Genomic DNA, 15,674 nt, shown 5'->3' with positions numbered 1-15,674 from the left:
GCAATGCATGCATATTCATATTTAATTCACAGTTTCATTCACCATTGATAAGTCTCAGAACATCAATTGACGACAGATCTCGCAGAAAGTGCCAATAGCATAAATGTTGAATTCAAAATACAGGTGCACCGACTGTTCTAATTCCAACGTCCCCATTTCCAGCCTTGCCGTATTTGTTTCATTTATCAAAACCGCTGATATTGGAATATGACAAACACTGATGGGAAAAGCCTGGAATTAGCAGAGACAATTTAATTATTTAAATTCATAAAGACTGCATGGAAGACGATCGTGATTTTTCTCAAGGATCTCTTTTCTTTTTTTAAGGTATTTTCACACGGGCCGTCCAGGAAAACAGGGGGCTCTGTGTCAGTTTCATTGTTCTCCCTTTCCCCCGCGGTTAGCCAGCTTTTTGTTCCTCGTAACCTTGAGAAGCCCGAGTCGAGCGGGTCTCTGCTTCCGTGGACAGTCAGGAGTTGTGTCTACGTTGATTATCTCCTTATCTCATTTATTATCTCTGGAAATGGTCTCAAGGTCACAGGACTGGAAATTTAATTACGGTGGCGGTATATTAAGTGGCACATTTAAAAATGCTGAATCGGAGTAATTAATTTTTTGGACGGTGGTCCCAGAAGAGCCTACTCTTCTCTTTCTTTGCACCCCCCAACCTTCCCTTCTCTCCACACCAGCGTGTCTGGACATCCATCAGACCCATTGGAGCTGACAGCTGTCTTTTAGCTGTAAACAGAATCGTTATTCTTGTTTTATGAGCACTTTTTTAAAACACTATAGTGCACTCCGCATTTTTAATATCTAATACGCGCCTGTCTGTCTCGCCGTGCCATGCTTCACCTTTGTTGTAAAACATGATTTGAGCTTTATGCCCGCCTTGGCCTGTAAATTGAAATAGCTCCTCACCTTTCTCTCGGAATTTGGTGTCAAAACGTGAGCAACGAGCCGGGGCGCCGTGCCAACTGGCCCTGAAAGGCCACCGTAGCTCACAGAGGCCCCGAGACACCAGGAGCGCTGGACATAATTAGTAAACACAAGGCATTAACTTGGCACTTGCTGTTGACTTTGTAACAGCTTTCCGCCACTGAGCAAAAACGATTTGCCAGCTGCATTTACCACCTAGCACTTAGAAAGCTTGTAATGTTTAATGAACTATTTGTCATTAAATTTGCTGTAATTTGCCGATTTAATATTAGGCAAGATATGGTTCATATATATATGTAATGAAGACGTGAGGGAGAAGCCACTGGCGTAGACCAGCGCCCCCGTGTACACTTGTCTACTCCCGTAAAAACGGCCGTCTGGATTTACATCTCAGAGAAACTGCCCGAGGGAAACACACAGAAACGCACAGAAACGCACAGAAACGCACAGAAACCTACAGAAACGCACATAAACGCACAGAAACGCACAGAAACGCACAGAAACCTACAGAAACGCACATAAACGCACAGAAACGCACAGAAACGCACAGAAACGCACAGAAACGCACAGAAACATACGCTTTGGATGCAAATCTGCATCTGGACACTGAGGGACAGCTGTCCAATCAGATGCCGGCTGAAACACAGAATATATTTTATTCTCAAGCGTCAGTTCATTTTCACTTAATTTACCTCATGGCTATTAGTCCGCCACTGTACAGTCAGAATAAAACCCACTGACTTAAATGAAATTAACATACGTTAAAAGTAAAAAAAAAAAATTAAAAAAAGAACCCTCCCTCGGCATACGGCACAAAATCAAAACAAAAATGATGGCCATAAAATTTTAAGAACACCATATGCCACCGAAAGCTTTAAGGTACTGGAGTGAGTTTATCTTTCAGGCCGTGATGATGTTTTAAGTCTGCTCTCCTGTTGTAACAGGGAATCTCGAGAGGGCATTAATTTGAGTGGGAGAAGTTCATCCTAATTTGCCACAGTCATGCTTTGAGGATATAAAACTGAGATTGTATAGGTGATGACAGATTAATTACATCTGGACATAGCAGAAGAGCTACTGAAGGCCACATTATCAGGCATCAAACACAGAAGCTAACAGACTCCATAAATAAAATTCTAACTGAATTTATGAAATTATAACTTCTTTCCAAAAGAGCTGTATATCTTTTAGAATACAGTCGGGGAAAAGGGGTGAAGGGGAAGCATCTTAACACAGAACACTTAATTACTTTGCAAAGCAACAAGCTGCGTGGAACCGATACCCATGTACAATTCCACTCACGCATTCAAGTCTGGTTCTTGTGCCCCCAGCACGGGCTTTAGTAAGACAGTCATTGAAAAGTACTTCTCACCGTATGCATAATTTCATCTATTACTGTGAAAAACCACGGTTCACCAGAAAGCAAAAGCAACAGCGACGTCTGGCTGAACCTGGAAAAGGGCCAGATACCACGAAGCCACTTTGGAGATGATTACCCAGGATCTGACTCTTACATATCAACATATAGAAATAAAACAAATTTTCTCAAAACCCATTAGTCCCCAAGGCTGACCATTGCCTCTCCTGAACACTATCCATATCGCGACGTTACGGTCTACGGCTCTCCATTGGTTGCCGTGCCAAATTTCACCAAATTTCAAAGTTCCTACTATGGGATAATTAACATTTCAAGTTGATTCCATCGCATTGCATCACCGCATCGCGAGCGTCGCTAGCAGACGCAACGCCGCACACTCCCGCTCCCTCAGGCCCGGTCCAAGGGGGAGGAAAAGAAGAGGGGGGGGGGGGCGGAGAAAAAAAATCTGTTGCAAATTGGAATCCTTCCGCTTGGATACGATCATGCAAACAATCACACAGAATTGATTTAACCTTCAGCCGACAGCTCAACCAGCCTGAAATTATTGATAGCCCATCAGCCGTGATCAAGATGGAGGGGCTGGATTGCGGAGGAGGAGTGGGGGGGTTGGGGGGTGAGACGTCTTTTTACGAGGACGCCACGGCGCCCGCAGACGGGATACGAGAGGCTGCGTCCACCCCGCTCCGGCGCGGGGGCCGGGGAGTCTCAGCTGCGGCGGGGAAATAAAAGCGTCCAGTCACGGCCGCCTCCCCATCAGTCAAAGGGGTAATGATCTTTGACTCGGGCTGGGTTATATGTCAGCAAATATTCGTCTGTCAGGCTCGCGCACCGGAAGCCTCCGGCCCAGACACATTGTTATCGGAGAGACGGGCGCTGATATATGGAGCCCACAGGCCAGCCGTATAAATCCCGCAGCCTTCAGCAGGGAAATACTGAATTTTAATAGTGAGGACTTTAATGCAGGTCCCTGAAGAGTATTTTGTTATGTGCCAATAGTGGGGTCCTACGTCGTATTTTATACCGCGTAAGGACAAAGTGTGCTGCCTGTACTTTCTCGTACCTAGGTCACATTGTGCAAAAACTGCAATAACTGCACAGAGTTGGTCTTTGTATGCTGTACGTGGGGGGAAATCACACAAGACTTTTGCTATCAGTGTGGGTTAAAAGTGTAGATAAAGCATTAAACGTGTGGTTCAGGTTGGTTTAAACAAAGGTGTGTTGGGAGAATTCAAGGTGTACTAAGATTCATTGCCCACACACAGATATTGACATAATTGGTCACACATTATCAGTCCTTTGTTCTGAATGTTCAATCTGTGGAATACAAACTCTCAATGAAATGAGTTGAAAACAATCAAAATATTGTGTTGACATATTTCATAAAGTTTTCCCAAATACAGGACAGTATTTTCAGTGGTAGGTGTCAAATCTCTTTTGTATAAATGATAAAAAAACACAAAAACAGTAGTCTTATTTCAATTTCTATCATTGATATTATATTCGATTATTTTTAATAATAAGCCAATATATCTCAAATACAGCCGTACATACACTGCATTATATTTGCAAGCCAAATCTAAACTATGAAAGATCACTCGCATCTGATTCCATGGCTCATTCGATCTCATCTACGAGTTACTAAATATTCTGGAGAAATATGTGAAAAAAAAGAAACAGTTCAGTCCAAAGCACTCATTATAAAAACACTCCGTATAGTATCTATGATTCCCTTTTTCAAATTCTTTAAAAAATAAAATATCAAAGAGAAGCAGTTTTGTGAGGTTCTGTTGGTTGGTTACTATAGCAGTGGCACAAATGCTGTTTGTTGCAGGTGATTCTGTATATGTCAACAACTTCACATCCAGCAAGAAATAGCCCAAATCATACATCACCAGGAAGTGACCTCACTGGCAGAAATATCCACCCCAAATATCCAGTCATGTTCAACTTCCAGCAGAGAGAAGGCACATCCCTCCATCTTTTTAACACAAGAGCACTAATTCCACTCAATTATTTTCCAGTATGATAATTAACTAATTCACTATGCACATGCAATTCTCAAAGGCATTTTTGTACTAATTGTTCTCATTGACTCAATTAATTATTTGTTTGCAGATTTAATTATTTGCAGATTTGGAAAAGTGTACTTTAAAAAACGAGTGGGAGACTGTTGCCAATAAATAATGATTGGTTTTCAGGCAGGGCTGGAGAAGAGTGCCCAGTACAAACCGGCATGCCAGCACACGCACCAACGGCTCATGTACAACAACACGCATCAAAAAGCAACGCTGATGAGCTACTTCATACATTATTTCTGGTGTTGTGCTACAGTTTTCAAACAGAGAGACTACGGACTGCAATTAAACAGAGATGAACAACCAAAGAGCTGTGGGCCAGGGCTGATGACTTTCTAAAGCCCCGCACTGAACAGAGGAGGCATTCCATGGATTAATGTACCACCTTGATCTTCAGAATGTAGTCAAGAACAGGGGATCACAAACTGGAGTCTGGGATCCATAAAAAAAGTCACAAAAATGAAAAATATTCTCCCATATTATTTATAATTTCAAAGGATTTCCATATTTTATTCAATAATGCACCATGTTATTTTTGTGCTATATTTTGCTTATTGTGATCAATACATATTTATATTTATATGTAACTACATGCCTCGTATAAATCCAATACACCACAGTTCTGGTAGCAGGCCCCCACACTAATGTGGTAAATAGCTAATCAGATTTTAACCATTTTATATTCAGGGGTAAAGGTTTGCCTTTCTAAGGGACTAGAGATGAGACAGTTTGGGAACACTTGACCCACATTCACTCAAACAACATGATTTCTCACTGATAAATGATCCACAGAGTATTTGAGCCTTTGCTTGAATGAATCCAGTGTGCGTAGTGTCCCTTATCTCTGCTAATTCAGCTGACATAAGGATTACTTCCATTTCTCTCTGTAACTTTGCAAATATCAGAATTGTCTACAGGTTTAAAAATGAAAATTCAATCACAAATCAATCCATGGACTATCAACCTGACATTACACGTGCCAGGATACACGCGCACACACACACAGCGGCATTACACAAGGACCAGGATGCACGCACACAGTGACATTACACATGCACCAGGATACACACACACAGTGACATTACACATGCGCCAGGATACACACACACACACGGTGACAATGCACTTGCAGTGAGACACACACACAGGGTGTTTAAGCAATGGCATCTGGCCTGATCTTGGTCCTACAGTAGGAGTTCTCACACTATTGACATTTTCTGTGCGGTCTGACTCGTCGGCTCGAATACTGAGCCAAGGCCAGTGGCAACACCAGTCCTAAGCAAAGATTTACATCCAATTAAACCAAAATGGGCTCCCCAGCTGGTTATTGGCTTGTATACATTTTGCTAAATCACAGTGTGATGACATTTATGACATTTTCCAGGGACAAAAAATGGCAAATAGAGCCAAAGTGCCTTACTGAGCTGGGCAGTGTGGCACTCCCTGGCCCTTGGTTTAATTGAACTGCAGCGTGCCTTGTCTGTCACTACAAGAGACCACTTAAATTAAGGCCTGCATATTTTTATTAAGTAACAACATTAGGCCATCAGAAACTCCAATAAAATTTATTCTATAAAAAACAAGGAAACATAACACAGAAATCCTTCAAGTAGGAGGGCAGTGCTTTTTGCAGGTAGATCAAACGTGAGCCCTCATCGCTGAGATTTATAACCCCCCTGACTTGAAGTTCATCCATTACTTCAAAATCAATTAATAATTCTTAAATCAGGACTGCTAATTATATTAATGCACGGACATAAAAAAAAACAAGAGCACTTTTCTTTAATTATATTGTCCGTTTTTCCTAGATGTAGCATAGGGTCCCATTCATGTCAATTCCATTTGTCGCTCCCTCTCGTCAGTTAGACCCTTGAAAATGGCTTCTGTGATTAGGACATGCATGCGGGATGAATGACTTCACTATGGGGAGGGGTCTAAATTTAAGTGCAGGACACACGCGACAGCGGAGCTAAATGAGGCTGCCGCCGCCCCCTGCGCGAAGCTGCCCCGCGTAGCGGATCGCTCTCCGGAACAAAGCTCCGTCCCTCGGTCATGCGAAAGCCGGCATCCCGCTCCGAACTTGTCTGGTGCCAGCGAAGACATTAATCATAATTGCCCCGTGGCTTAAATCCAAACCACGCTGAACCAAAAACTAATACGCCACGGCTCGAAGCCGAGCCCCGCACGCTAAAACGCGGACCTCGTCTGGCCCCGCTAATGACGGCCATATTGAAAACAAACTGCGCAGGCAGGGTTCAGATCCAACCGAGTGCGCGGAGCAAATTCTAAAGTCCTCGTGGCGACAGTCCCGCACGCGTGCGCGCATACACGCCCACCCCGAATACCACAGAGCGAGTGGTGCACTTCCAGTGACACTCGCTATTATTTATCACGCCGTTTTAAATGTTTTGCTCATTTGTTTCCATTAAATATTTTATTTCCTCTTAAATATTCATTTAACTCTCCTTTTAAATTTTTCAGCAGTTTCTTTTTTCTGGACCGTTCCTCTTAACTCCTTTGCCGCTTTGCTCGTCATTAATAATTATTCCTGCGTGTGCCCAGGAACAGACCGCTTCAAACGCGCACATTCAGATTTTTGCCTGTTCTAATTAAGGGTTATGCTTGCAGCTGCAAAAAAAGTGCCCACTACCCCTGCCTTAGAAAATTCTAAGGAATATATTCCCTCAGACTGCCCTCTCTGTAGGCATGTAATACACATAACTAAAAGTATCTCGTGCATCACTGAATAATTTGTGGTACTGCATTAAGTGTGGTAAGTGTCAGGCCCAACTGTGTGGACATCTGTCAGTGATAGTTCCTTTTCATTAATTTAATTATTTTTTTCTACAGCAGGTTTTTCAAGGTTTGGGTCAGGACCCAGATGCGGGTCACATCATACATGTTTTTATGGTTTGAGAGTATAATGATGGGCAGCCTGTGAATTAGCTCCAGTGGAATGGAAATACCAAGAAGCTACAATTACATAAGAGCCAACTGCCGGTACCCTGCTGGAGTTCATGTGATATTTTCAGTGTTTCTACCTCCAATCATGTCCCTTGAAGGAGATAAAATATTTCATTTTTAAAAACAAACCCAAAAGACTGACGGCAGCACATGGTCTTAGATGCAGTATTGGGAATGAGTTCTTTGATTTAACCGAGCTCCCAAGGACCTGAGTGTGGAAAACAATGTTCTGTGCGGGTTCGTACAAACTGTTTTTATTCCTCTGATTATTCACTTGTTTCATGCGTGATAATGCTCAGCTCTCATCCAAGCCTAATTAGTCTGTTTTTTCACATACCATACAATACTTTGCGTTCTACAACTCACCTTTAAAAACACAAGCAAGTTTAGTTCAAATGTTGTCTCCTTAATGGCGTGCATGTGTGTGCTGCATGCATGCTGGCATTTTAACTTTCATTTATCAAAGACTTGTAAACAGTTTGGCAATTATCTTTAGAAAAACCAAACTGGTGGTATTCTTGCCCAGGGTGCATCTGCTAGGCCGTCTGAAGTAAGGAAATGTGTTTGCTTAATGGCTTCCTCGTTAAGATCTCATAAATAAAGCTCCCACTTCAACTCACTCTCAGCCACATAATAACAATGCAAAATATTTTCAAGCGGAGGAAATCGCTCTAGACTTGGAAGCGGTTTCACTTTGGAAGCATTTAATATTGTACGGTACCTGGGAGAAAATAGTAACTATATTTCTTCAGTTTGCAAAGAAACGGAAGCTCAGAATAAACTGTAGATGTGCTTGATTCATATTTGATTTCGGGCTTTATTTGATCCTGCTTTTCTTCTAAATAGGTGAGGAAGCTAGTTCTTTCATTTCTGGCACCAAAAAAGTTTGCATTCCCTAATAAACATCAATAAGCCATAAAGGCTGTTAAAAATGTTAAAAATAGACTTGACTTGCATTATATCTGTTTATATCTGATCATTCATTATGGATTATATCTGTCTCCACATGTGTTACCCCTCTAGTTTAATCTAAAATTATACATGAAGTACTATACTTGTAAATACATTTTTGCTGTTACACCATTTTAAATTGTGGACACTTTTTTTAACATCATACAAGTGATGGCTTCAACTCATTGTCTTCTCTGTTTTCATACAGTATTGCTGTGTTGCAACAATATTCATGTATACCATATTAAAAGTCAACAGTGAGAAAGAAACACATGAATAACACAATCATGAACAGAACCGATGGCTTAAATATCACCAATATTGACGCAGCTTTAAATGGGACTGAATTTCCTTTAGATAAACCAGAATGTAATTTATTATATCAATGGCCTGAATTAATACAATATTAATCCACTAAAATATGACAAACAAAAATGAAAAACCCAACAGTCCACCAACAGAGCTGCAGTCTATTGGTCTATGGAAAAGCGATCACCAATTTTTTCTTGTTTGCCACTTCTATCCGACCGGCATTTACTTAAAAACTTTTAATTTTGATGTTAATTTGCACTTGTTAATGAGAAATGTCAGCCGGTTGTGCATATTTGTGGATGTTTCCTCCGTGGGAGAATTAACATCCGAACAGTTACACCCGACTTCAAAAGGGGGAACACTGTCTCCATTTGTGGGAGCACACCAACAAAAACCTGAGCAAACAGAAATGCCGAGTGAAATAAAACACCACCATAAACTTCTAATTTTACTGGATTATGGTTTACTTAACAAGGCCCACTGATCTGACTGAGTAAATACTGCTGTGTTAATTAGTAATCATGCCTGATAATCCAATGTAAACAGCGGTTATTAGACGGCATTACCGAGTGGCGCGCTACATTACCAAAGTGGAGCAGCACGTGTGGTTTCTCCAAGTACGCCATTGTTATCACGAACCATGACTTTTTTTTTTTTTTTTTGGACAGGCCTCCCATCACAAGTTAGGAAGATATATCTTTAGTCTCCTTCATGTCATCTAACTATAAACCCTTAAAATGATAAATTAATTTATCGTGGGACCTTTCAAACAGAGAATGTATATTTCATGACCAGAATAGGAACTTTTGGTATATGATGGCTTTAGGTATGAGCACCATGTCAAAAACAAGAGCAAAACACTCTAGCCTAGATATATATATATATATATATATATATATATATATATATATATACATACATTTACTTTTTTGTATGGCTATGAACAGTTACATTTCAAGAGAAGACAGGTCCGTTACTGGCCCTCGGACTCTATTTCTGGATTCCTCTGTGAAGTATTCTAGAGCGCACATTTGGATCCTTTCTGATTTGCATACACTAATTGCCAGGTCTCATTAACTGAGATGCGGCCACCTTTTGTTTTCATAATAAGACCAGAATATTAAATCACGGCTTTTATCAGCTCAATTATTCATACACAGTGGGGCAGAGCCCAGGCAGTTTAAACTTGGGTGTTTCAGGAACGGGACCCAATGACATTCCCCCCCCCCCCCCTTTAAACACTGTAAAACTGAAATATTCTGCGAGTGTTTAAACACGGGCTCCGTTCCACCGATGCTTGAGTGACGTTTCAGGCGTTTTGAGAGTACAGAGAGAGAGAGAGAGAGAGAGTTGACGGAGCTGAAGAGCCGCTGGCATTCTGTCTTTTCTGCCTGATTGATAGCAGAACCGCGTGATAAGAGCTCTGGGTCCGGGGCGCCTTTCCCACGCGTGGAATCCCAAATTACCTGTGATGGAGCGTGGTGTTATCCTCGCTGATCCCCGCGGCCATGGCCCGGGGGCTCCTCCAGCCTGGCCCCGGGACCCGCACGCCGTCTGTCCATCTGTCTGTCTGTCTGTCTGTCAGAATCAGGAGGCAAACATCAGACAGCTCAGTCTTTGTTCACAGAGTGCTGACACAGGCTTCAGCATCGGGTACATTACGTTACTGTGAGCGTCCAGGCTCACTTTAAGCTTCAGCTACCACAGGACACACGTGCAATACTCTAACTGCAGGTCATTCCTGCATGGTTGGCACAGACATCACAGAAAGCATAGAGAACGTTTCACATAGCCTACACATATTTCAAGTTTACCATGTACATGTACACCATTTTAAAAAACAATTGAATTTCAGCTTTTATAAAATTATAAATATTTTAAAATCATAAATACCAGATCCCTTAATTCTCTCATTAAATCCTACCAGAAAAGGTGTAAAGGAGCAAGATTAGGACTGTAAAGCCTTTTTCCTCAACATTTTTTAAAATCACTACCAAAGGCGATATTTAGAGCGGGATGAAAATTAAAGAAAAATGAGCAAAATAATTAAGCCACACAGTTTGAAATCATTTTCAAAGGAAAAGCTGACACAAAATCGGTCCAATATTGTTTTGTGCGAGGGCCGTGAACAAGCTGGGCTGCACCCTGATTGCACACATTTAAAGATATTCCTTTGTTTCAGGCATTAAGACACGCTTGTTTCTGCCTCTGAAGTTACCCTCCTCTAATTATCTCTCTGCTGGAAGCCAGAAGATTTCTGCATGACAACAAGGTGTGCGGTTAAGTGAGATCGCTGTCGAGGCAATGCGTTCGCTGTCTTCCTGCAAAGTGAGGGATTACCTGGAAACATAGTGCCGGCGCTGCACATTTTATAGGGGGGAAAAGTCTAAATATTTAAACTCCATCATTTTCCCATAAGTGCTGCATTAATTAAGCCTCAGCATGCAAAGGCAATTGTGATTAGCTGAAGGAAAAACACTGTGCAGCTGTGTAATGTGAAGCAAATGTTGCGTTTTCTTCTTCATTTCCTTGTGATGAAAAATTGAGTGCGATCTTTAAGATGCATGTTCGGAGACACACACAAAGGCATGCAAACACACACACTTAAATACAGATTTATATAATTAACAGATATATAATTAACACATTTCTGATATATACAACTGAGACTGAAAGAATCACAGCACTAATACAATTGAAAATGATTTATTTATTTATCTGTCTATTTAAGACCATTGCTATTTTGGCAAGTGTGTGGTCTTCATTAGATTTCTGATATTCTGACCATGACTGTATGCTGGCTCAAAAAAAAGATTTATCGGACAAAAAGGGATAAATGCTTTTTTTAACTACTGTTAGTGAGCGCTGCACTTTTCAGTTTCAATTAATTAGAAAGTTTTATCCTCCTCTACCTCCACAAGATTCACACTACAATATTATCACCGAGACTCAGTTAACCTGAGCGCATTATAATTAATAATAACTGTCCATATAAAACACAGTAAAGACCGGCTGGGGTGTAGAGTCAAACCCAGATTAAGAAATGAGCGGTACAAGTATTTCTGGTGTGAAATGGACTTATACCTGAGCTGTAGCTCTCAGAGCGCAGAACAAGTGAGCGTGTGCGAAGTGCCCACACACACAGCACAGCCCGTGATATCACAGGGCCGGCTCTGGCAAACACACTCAGCGTTACAGCCGAGCAGGAGACGAAGAACCTCCGGGACAATTATCTCTTCCCCGCGCCCACACCTCGCTCAGCCAAACACGAGTAATAAACGAGCCCTTTAACTCGCGCAATTATTCCACCATAACACCCGCAAATGAAATTACACTGTCCGCCCAATGCAGGATGAGACGGGAGGAAAGTTAAATAACTTACGCAGGTAACTATCTCTGCGGCCCAACAACTCGGGCCGGCTCACCGATGAATCCTCGTTTTTTTTAGATATGCACAGTAATTCAGGCTGACACAGTAATTAAATAAAGGAAGCAGTCTCCATTTCCCGAGTCTTTTCACAATTAATCATAATTTACTCCCCTGCATCCCCTTCCAACTATAAATAAATCTGTAAAGAGAGATAAATAAGTTAAATGAACACAATTATTTTTTTTTACTGTGGGAGAGTGGAATTGATAGATCAATTTTTGGTTTATGTTGAGCTTGTGGTATTTTGCTGTGTCCAAATAATTGCATTTCGTGTTTTTTTTTTTTCTTTCTGATTATTTACAATGCAACTCCCTTATTTGCATTCTTCCTTAAAAAATGATAAAGACGCTAAAGCCTGTCATCTCAAATCTACCTCTTAACAGTTCCATTCATTATCAAACAACAATTTATTATACTGAGGCATTTGTAAGTAGTTTACAAAATCGCTGCTCAACAATGATTTATCAACCACTTTTCTCACATAAATGCTTATACTAGCAACCGTACACACAGGCATTTTTCAGCATACGGCATTAATTATGAATGTTGTGTTCCGTAAGCACTGCTCAGGACAGTCTTCTGCCACACTAAACTGCTGAACGCTGTGTGGGTCACATTCTGTTTTCACCTGTTCGTTCAAGCTTACCTTCACCTGTCAAAAAAAACTTTCAAACCTATACGTTGGCAGAAGAATATAAGGGGCCGTTTCATCATCGATGAACAGCGAGCAAGCTGCAAGGCAGCTGCACGTAATCTTGTGAAGTGAAGTGCAGCAAATACTTCACACGCCCATCACATACTTTCCAAAAGTATATAAATACATGCAGGCCTACATGTGATTAATAAACTATTCTTGACAAGGGAATTATCAATTTTCCAAAAGGTCTGCGTTTTGTCAGATTGAATGACTTTTTAATTCTATGTGATATTAACACTGTGGGTAAATAAAGTAGAGTTTACAATCATATACAGCACAGTGAACTGAAAGATACACTCTCTGTTACACAGCACAACGAGCATACTTGTGCTGGCTTCTCCTAATGCTCATTAATCTACTGCAGATAATGGGTGCCAGCCAAATAAAATAAGTGAATAATAAAATAACAGTATTACTTTTAAGTTCTATATTAGTATTCCTATAGAAATTAGAGAAAATAATGTACTTGCATATTACAATATCATTATAACAGAATTGTCTGGCACACTATACATTCTGTGTAAAGGAAATTTAGCAAAATGATATAATATATAATGTGTGTGTGTGTGTAGTGTAAAAATACTGCATCCATTTTACATGATTTAATTTAAAATAAAACAGCATTTTAAGCTATAGCGATATCTCAGATATCCAATTCTTTATAAGGCTGGTCAAATTAGACTTTTCTTTTACCATCAACCTGACATATCCTTTAAAAAAAATCCCAGTCAAATTTAGAATTAGTAATGATTTGTCGTGTATGTGTGTGTGTGTGTGTGTGTGTGTCTGTGATCTTTGGCCAGCTTTCCCTCCATCTGCCACTGAACAGCAACATGGTTCCTGGCCAGCGTTACTTTATAAATATTACTTTATCATCTGCTTCCACCTAGTGGTCAGTACAGAAATAATACAACACCTTCAACGCAATACAACAAGACTTTGTCAGGGAGGACAATTTTCTACTATATTTTATCACTTTTTGACTCATCGCTTCATAGAAGGCAGAGGTCATAGATACAGGCTAATATCTTTTCTTGTTGCCCTTTTCTCATATTTCTCAGTTTTGGTGGCCACACAATAAAGCCCTAAACTAAGGGGATTTTGCATTTTCTCCTTCTCCTTATTCCTGCCTGATTATATCATCACAATGCTCCAAAAGTATTGATATCAAACTTGTGCTAAGTTACATGCAACAATATTGCCTATCTTAGCTCAGACAAATTGAACAAGCTGTATTCCAAAGCAATGCTACCCAATGTTTCCCAAATTCTTTCAAATAACTTGGCCATGTGTTCTTAAAATCTTGCCAGCTGAAGACAAAGCCAAAAAAAAAAAAAAAATTGCCTCATGCAAGGCATTTAAATGTATGAAACTGCTGGTCAATACCTAAAGAAAGGATATTCCTCCAGAAAGGATACGTTTCTACTTTATTCTAAGGTTAATTTTACAAAATGCTCAATTCCTTGTATATTTGTAACTTCAAATAAATACTGATTGTAAAATAATACTGTACATACATACACACATACATGGAGTACTTATAATTATAGCCCTGTGGCTATATTTCCCTAGCAGCAGGTAACGTTCACATTTATAAACAGACATTTATACCAACATAGGAGCGACATAGCCCAGGAGGTAAGAGAGGTTGTCTGGCAGTCAGAGGGTTGCCGGTTCGATCCCCCCGCTTTGCATAAAAGCGCTTTATGCAGTCCATTTACCATACCAAGAAACATACAATCATTCACACTACAGAAGGGGGCAGGGTGTACCGATACTTGAAAGAATTTAGGAAACATTGGGTAGCATTGCTTTGGAATACAGCTTGTTTAATTTGTCTGAGCTAAGATAGGCAATACTGTTGCATGTAACTTGGCACAATTTTGGTATCATTACTTTTAATGGCAGGCCTAGATTTGAACGAATGACTTATAGACAGTGCTTTGTGTGTGAGTAACTTGAACTTTCTGAAACGTGTTTTTCATCAGATCCATGTTTTCTACGCTGAACTTAAGCTTTCAGGGCAACTTTACTTCAATTTTAAATTCTCCTAGTTACGCTCCAATTAGGCCTAATGTCTCGTCGTATTGAGAACTACACAGCACGTGAATGGGGTGAGGGGCCTGTATTATTACAATGTAACAATAGCAAACAACCAAATAGAATACAGGATAGCATATATAAATAAACTTTTCAATTGTTGTTTATTCGAATGTTCAGATAATTCATATCTATCATGCGCTCGAACGATGGCGTCCTGGTTGCGAACCTTGCCGAAGACACCTGGTCGGTATTGGGCATAGCCTACACGTTACATATCAATTTATCAAAATCGTACAAACTAAGCACAAGATTAACTCAGAGTTAACTCAGAATTGAATTTATCACATAGGGAATATGCTGCGTGCATTTGTAATGTCTGGTGAACATTCTGGTAAAGTTTATGACGGATCTACATTCGTAGGCAAACTGATCCCCTGCTTGTAATGTCTTGAAAATAAACAAAGGCTGTTTCCAAACTTTTTTGAGAATGAAATTAGGCGCATTGGAATATTACCTGTTGTCTATGCAGCTATAGTTCTTGCAGTAAGCTGGACTTGAGAGGACTTGGACAGGAACAAATTCAGTAACGTTCCGGCAATAATAACTACTCTCTTTTAACTTTAGTCCTACACACTATGCGCATTTTGTTTTATTTATTTGTTTATTTATTTTTGCTTGTGTGTTTGCTTTTTTTGCATCCGTATCCACTGACTGCATACAAAATGGTTCTTCGTGCCAAATTTGTTTTACATGTCGCAGGTGTAACAAACCAGCAGGCTTAATTACAACTTTACCAATTAGCTAGCTAGCTAGCTGACGAGCTTACTGATTGGACTTCTTGTCCTGGTTTTGCGCGTGCAAAGCCATGGTAATTGTTTTCCCTCACCT

General features: G+C 40.4%; 1 protein-coding gene across 11 annotated transcripts in view; it reads right to left on the bottom strand.

Annotated features, from left to right (window-relative positions):
- Positions 1-15,626, bottom strand: part of foxb1a (forkhead box B1a) — a 181,008-nt gene extending 165,382 nt beyond the window's left edge. For 7 of the 11 annotated variants that reach the window (XR_010326062.1, XR_010326065.1, XR_010326064.1 and 4 more), the window contains exons 1-2: positions 15,301-15,626; positions 10,083-10,194 (exon numbers count right to left, since the gene is read on the bottom strand). The gene's annotated coding sequence lies outside the window, so the exon portion shown is untranslated. Of the gene's footprint in view, positions 1-7,557; positions 9,012-10,082; positions 10,195-15,300 lie in introns of those variants that run through there. The other 4 variants (XR_010326070.1, XR_010326069.1, XM_064312182.1 and 1 more) reach the window with 4 other exon arrangements.
- Positions 15,627-15,674: the final 48 nt, after the last annotated feature.

This window comes from Anguilla rostrata, chromosome 16 (assembly GCF_018555375.3).
Source record: "Anguilla rostrata isolate EN2019 chromosome 16, ASM1855537v3, whole genome shotgun sequence".
NCBI lineage: Eukaryota > Metazoa > Chordata > Actinopteri > Anguilliformes > Anguillidae > Anguilla > Anguilla rostrata.
This window is presented reverse-complemented; position numbering and strand designations above follow the sequence as displayed.